Raw genomic sequence first — 6,649 nt, 5'->3', positions numbered from 1 at the left:
GGTAAACCCTAAAGATCTGTGCACTTTATGTAACTTACAAGGATAGAAAATCAAAATCATCAAGAACTTTCACAATGTGCTTTCATTTTCTTGGACTTGTATGTTTGTTCAAGTTTTCACATGTAATATTATATTAATTTAAAATGCTTTAGGTTAAATATCTATTTAGGTTTTTTTCAATGACAAAAATAGATAAATAGATTGAGGTTTCTTCCTGCTCTGCACAGAGTAGGCAATCAACAGGTCCTGAGAGGATGGATTCCTCAAACGGAGGGACACTCACTCATTTGTGATGTCACTGTGCAGCCTGGGCCTGGAGTGTAACAAGCATGCTTACTGAGTAACGAGAATGTAGTGCGCAGCGAGACCTCCCTCCTCTCCCACCCTCCGAGTCAGTGTGCTGCTGGGTGACATGAAAACCAACACTTGGGGGCCAGATGGGAGCGGGCTAACCTCAAACCCACCCTCTACCAGTTCTGTGACTAGACCAGTGACTTAACCTCTCTGACGGGCATCTTGTCATATGGGAATGACAGCAAAATACCCACCTGAGTGCCGCATGCTCAGTAAATAGACCCTGGGCTCTGAGTCCCTGTTCCCCCCCTGCACCTGACCTACCACCAGAGGGAACGAAGGTTTGTAGCAGGTGAAGTGGGTCTTGTTTGGGCACAGCACCACTGCCCAGCCACCTTTGAGCCTGAAGCAGAAGGAAAAATCGATAATACTCATCTCATCTTTAAAAAAAATTTTTTAAATATTTTCTCTAAAAAAAAAAAAAACAAAAAAGCATTCCTAGTGCCTCTGGGTCAGTATGTTGGGAGGGTTTTCCTGTGCCCTGCCCCACCTGCATCTGCCATCTTCCAAGAAAGGAAGGACAGCTGAGCCACTCTTTCCAGCTCTTGTTTACGTTCCCTCTGTCCTTCTCATCACTCTACCCAAGACGTCACACATCCCCTCTCTTTTTCTGTCAGGCATCGGTTTCCCAAGGGTGTTCCCCAGACGGCCTGCTCCCCGTAGTTCTGTGAACCCACGAACGGCCCAAAGGACTGGTCTCCCATGGCTACAAGCACCCCAATATACAGACAGATTGGGCTTCGAGAAGGCTTCCTGGGGCAGTGCAGGTGGGCAAGCAGCTCCCTCGGGGGACCTCTGGGAACGAAGGTAATTCCCTGGAGGGAAGAGGGGTTCAGGGTGAAGTAGAGGTTCTTAGCAGGCTGTATCTAGATGGGCTTGCAGCCTTCCGTGGATCAGGGATTTTTAAAAATGTGTTCAGCTACTCATTATGGGGGAAAGTACATGAGTGGCCAGGACATTTCTGAAAAGGAGAAGTCCTAAGGGGGAAGTTCCCTTAGGACTAAGGGGGAAGTTCCCAGATTTTGAACGTGTTAAAAGTGAACAATGCCGGTAAGAAACAAAATGGTAAAGAAGATAGCGCGTGCAGAGTACTGACTCATTTAATGATCTCAAACCAAAGAGGAAAGAGGGCCTGTTATTATTACAAATCATAAACTTTACCAAGAGGAGAGAAGGTACAGGATCAGTACCTTGTCCAAAGTCACACAGCTATTAAGCAATTAAACTGGGAGTCCGCCCCAGGTAGCCTGGGTCCAGAGAGAACAGAAAATCCGGAAATAGCAGGTAAGTATGCCTTAGGGTGCTTTATGTGGTAATGATTGCATTTCAGACTAGTGAGCATGGAAGAGAGAGGCAGCCTCTATTTACAGTGGGTGTTGGATAATTACCTTTTGGCCTACCTTTTGTTGGAAGATCAGACCTCTATTAAAAATGAAGCTTATGGGGCTTACCTGGTGGCGCAGTGGTTGAGAGTCTGCCTGCCGATTCAGGGGACACGGGTTCCTGCCCAGGTCTGGGAAGATCCCACATGCCGCGGAGCTTCTGGGCCCGTGGGCCATGGCTGCTGGGCCTGCGTGTTCGGAGCCTGTGCTCCACAACGGGAGGGGCCGTGGCGTTGAGAGGCCCGCATACTGCAAAAAAAAAAAAAAAAAAAAAATGAAGCTTATGAAGAGTTTCCCGATTTAGAATACTTGAAATTATTATGTGCTTACGTTAAGAACGTATGCTTTTGAGTCTGACAGTTCAAGGAGGCCACTTATTGGTTGGAAGTGTTTTAAATGCACTTGGACCTATTTCCTTTTTAGTAACAAGGGAACATAACTCGCTCAGAGGTGGCTTGGGAGGCTCAAATAAGACAACGTGTGTAAACAGTGACTTCTCACCTGGCAGCCAAAAAAAGTAACTGATTTTATAACAATGAACTAGAATCATAAAATTTGTTGAATTACATTTATATTTAATAACGTAGGTACTTGGACATTTTGGTTTCCATTGAGGTTTTAACTTCATTGATGCTTCATGGGTGGAGCGCAACCAGGAATATTCTCACTGAGCACCAGCCGGTCCTGGAGAAAGGGCCTGTGATCACCTTCCCACAACAGGAGGGTTTCCTGCAGCAAATCTCCAATTTCCTCTCTGTTCACCCATATCCGCCTTAGTATACTTGGACGGTGGGGATTGCTTCCCCCAACCCTGTTGTCAATGTTTTTTCTCCCACTTCTTGAAAAGAACCTTAAAACGAGAAAAACAGAAGATTGTCTTTTTATAAAAATTAGGAAACATGGATAAGCAAAAGAAGAAAATTTTAAAGCCAAATAAAAGTAATACAACAATAATTTTGTCACCCGGTGGCAACCAGGGTTTAACGATGTGGCATACATCATTTTGTGTCTGTACTTTTCAAACGGGCTCGTCTCACTCACATTGCTTTGTAACAGCCGTTTTTATTGTACAATGTATCACTAGTCCGGTCAGGAAGCATTCTTTCTCCCGGCAACTACTAATTACCCTCCAGGAGCCCATCCTGTTTCTGAAGTGTGATGTGTTTAGCAATATTCCACCGGACTCTTGGGTCGTTTCCAGATTTTCAAGTGAACAAACGCTGAAATGTTTCTCTTTCTGCCTAAGTCTTTTGCATACGTTCAGGCATGAGCTTTGACGTCAGAGAATTTTTGCCCTGACCACCCTTTCAAAAGCAACTCGAAACCCTCCTGGTCTCCTCTCTAGAGCGCCTTCCGGCTCGCTGTGTGCAACATCTCCGCAAACTAAACTGCACAGGGGAGAGGCCAGACCGTGTCCGAGCCAGGACGGCGGCACTTCAGAGGCTTCCCCCGCGTGGCTGACCAGGGTCACCGAGAACTCGGGTCCCCAGGCCTCCACCGTCGCGAAGGCCTCTCCGCCGCGCGCAGCTGCGCCCCAGGGTCAGGCGGGGGTGGGATCACCGGGGGCCTCCGGCTGGGGCTGCGGGGGCACGGGAGGGGCGGGGGTGTCTGCCCCCCGGGCTACGACCCCAGCCGGGCTTTGTCTCCGCAGAGCTCCAGGGCGGTGGCGTGGGGTTAATCCAGGGTCACAGCTTCCTCCTGCTGCAGGGGCGGGGGTCGTGGCGCCCTCTCCTCCACCCCAGCCCAGGACCCCCAGGACCCCGGCTCTGCTCCTTCTGGGGCCTGAGGACGCGCAGAACCAGGCTGCATGGCGCCTCTGACGCCCCGCCCTCGCCCCCCAACCTGTCGGCTCCCGTGCAGCCCCCCGAATGCCACGGACCCCCGAGAACCTCTCGGCTCCCCAAGAACCACCGGAATGCCCCGAACCCAGGTGGGCGGAACCGCAGGCCCCGGGACTTAGGGGGCGCAGGGCACGGGCGGGGGTCATCGGGCGGGGCCCTTGCAGGGATTGGCGGAGGCCTGGATACTCTGTATCAACCGCGCCTTCCCGCCGCCTCCCCGGACGTGCGGGCGGAGCACGTGCGCGCCGAGCGCGGAAGCGGCCCCGGGCGCCTGGCTGGGGTGTGTTGGTGGCGTGCGGATGAAGGTGAGTGAACGAGGGGGTCGTCCGGGCGACGGTGACTGAGTCCGGCGTCCGGGGCCGGCCGCCGGGGAGGCTTCTCGGGCCCCGCGGGGAGAAGGGCGCCGGGAGAGGTCCGGCGGCGCAGGGCCACGGCCAGACGGAGGTGTCCGGGCAGGACGCAGGGCATAGCCGCCTGCCCCCCGCCCCCTCTGTCCCCGCCGGGCCGGGTCCCCTCAGTGTTCGGGGTGCCCCCCGAACCCACTTCCTTCCCGAACTCCAGGACCCTCTCCATGAGCTCGGCCCTTGGCCTCCTTCCCGCCCTTCCTGGAGCAGCGTGGGGCGGGGCTGTCGGCGCTGGGGGACACCCGGGTCGCTCGAAGGGTGCGGGGTCGCGGGCCTCCTGCCAGTGGCGACGGGAAGAAACGTGGGGCCCCGAGGCAGGAGCCCGTGACGAGGCGCTGAGGCTCGGAAGCGGCGGCGAGAGCGCGTCTCCTGGCGGGCGCCCTGGAAGCCCTGCCGGGAGGAAAGAGCTAGAAGCGGGCCAGACCCTCCGCCGGGAGCGCGGCAGTTCTCTGCAGGTTGTCTCAACCCTTGCGGACGGCGGTTTGGCAGCATCGACTGAAAACGCGCCCTAACCCTCGCCTCCAGGATCCTGTTCCACAGAAGTGAGGTAGTTGTGGACACAGGTCTGCACGTGCTGTTTGAAAAAGCGATCGCTAGCCGCCTCAGCGGCCGCGGCTGGCAAGCTGCCGGCGCCCGTTATGGCCGCGCCTCGCACGGGTGCTTTGCAGGACCCGGCGCAGACCGGGAGTCATGCCTGCGGTGCTGGGCCGACTGAGTATCGCCATAAAAAAAAACTCCCTCTGCTGTTAAAACTTGGTGTCAGTTTGCATAGTTAGACGGTAATTTTTTAGAACACTGCAAAGCCTTCGGTCCAGCTTGCCGTGGCTCACCTGTTTGTGTCGGGGTGGGAGGGCGGCAGAGCGGGCTTTCGGGGTGCAACGGGCCGCACGGAAGCCAGTCTGGCCAGGCCCCCGCCCTCGGGCCTTTGCAGGTTACCTCAGCACTCAGCCTGTGCCCTCACCGGGCAGAGCGGGAAGCTTGGTGCCTGTCCTGCCCGCCGCCTGCTGCACACGGAGGGGTGTCGCTCCCGGACTTTGCTTTGCACGTGTGAGATCCCCCAGCCAGTAAACCACTGAGGTCTCCGCGGTGGTCGCTGACTCCAGGCTCGCTCTTTGGTCTTGAGGCTGGGCAGGCCCAGGGCTTGCAGGCCTGCGGATTGCAGCCCAGCGGTTTGTTTACAAAGCGTTTGCTTTTCTATCTCCGTGTGAATTGCCTTCCTCCTTTTCGAGGTCGCGAATCACCCTCTCCCACGGGCTCTCTGGTCTTTAGCCGAGGATGGTGTTTAGGGTGAGGGCCTGGGCCTGGGCCACCGCTGGAGGAAATCAGGAGGGATGTGTTTGCGCATCATGTGTTGCGTCAGGTGTGGTTCCAGCGTGTAGGCCCGGCTGCAGACTGCGCAGGTGTACACCCTGCTTCACGGTGTGCGTGGACGGGGGCGTCTCCAGCAAGGCTGTGTCCGAGCGCGCCCGGTGACAGCTGTGGCCCTGGCAGGGTTTACCTTTGTCGCGCCGCGGCCCGTGGGACTGCAGGTTCGAGCTGTGTGGAGGTGTTCTCACATCCTGGCAGTGCACACCTGGGTGTGCACACCTGCGGGCGTGCGGCTGGAGTGAGAGGGCTGCGGGAAGGACTTCTCACGGAAGTGACACCCCTGGGCTTGGTCCCTGAGTGGATACACGCGTGCTGAGCCAGGTAGCAGCTCCTGGCGAGGGGCTGCAACAGCATGGGCACTTGTGGGGCTTGGTCTCGGTGTGTGACTTGGAGGGCACCCGCATCTCTGCCTTCGAGTAGAACGTCGGGGAGCACATCCGGCTGTCTCTGACGGTCGTCGTCATCGTCCGGGGAGAGGACAGAGGGAGCCCTGGTTCCAGCATCCGCTTCTTTTCTCGGCCCCAGGGGTTCTTAGTAGCCACGGTGCCACCTCAATAGCCACCACCACCTCCTTCTTCTGTGAGGGTCAATGCTGTCTTCTCAGAGAGGTCAGGGACCACCTGCAGGGCTTGTGAGCGGGGCAAGAGCTGAGACACTCACGGGAGCTGAAGCTCGGGAGGTCTGAGCTGACGAGGCTTTTGTCGCAGGGATCCTGAGAGGGACGTGATGACCAAACCGGGAGCCCTTGATTGACCCCCTTCTCTCCTCCACCTCTGAGAACAGAAGACTCCAGCAGTCCGCAGTCCTGTCCACGGCACGGGTACCACCGTGATATTCTGGGTAACGGACGCCTGGCTCTGTGGGGTCAGCTGCTCTGACTTGGACTCTGTCCACGCTGATGCCCGAGGGCAGGCGCGCCGAGGCCGCACAGCCAGCGAGGTGGGGCAGGGAGTGGAGCCAGCCCCTCAGCCCTTCTCCGGGGACAGCTGACCTCGCCCTTGTTGATGCACATCTGTTCTCGCCCTGCCCTGAGGCCCAGGCCCCCCAGGCTTCGCAGCGCCGCAGCCCCCCAACCCTCCCCGCAGTGTTCCTTTGACCCAACCCCCTAAAGACGGCGGAGCGTCACGAGGACCTCTGCCTCATTGTCACCAGCAGCACCGTCCAGCTGGAGCACCTGGCCAGCTCGTGGAGACCTGTGCTGCGTCCGCCAGGTAGAGGGGAAAGCCATTCTGGTCCCCTCTTTCTGCAGCTCCTCTCGGTGGGAAAAGTCCTCTTCTTCCTTGACAGGCCACGGCTCCAT

General features: G+C 56.8%; 1 pseudogene; it reads right to left on the bottom strand.

The window, feature by feature from the left end:
- Window positions 1-5,263: 5,263 nt before the first annotated feature.
- On the bottom strand, window positions 5,264-6,649 carry LOC115855105 (zinc finger protein 384-like; annotated as a pseudogene).

The sequence above is a fragment of the Globicephala melas genome, unplaced genomic scaffold (genome assembly GCF_963455315.2).
Source record: "Globicephala melas unplaced genomic scaffold, mGloMel1.2 SCAFFOLD_138, whole genome shotgun sequence".
Classification (NCBI taxonomy): Eukaryota; Metazoa; Chordata; class Mammalia; order Artiodactyla; family Delphinidae; genus Globicephala; species Globicephala melas.
This window is presented reverse-complemented; position numbering and strand designations above follow the sequence as displayed.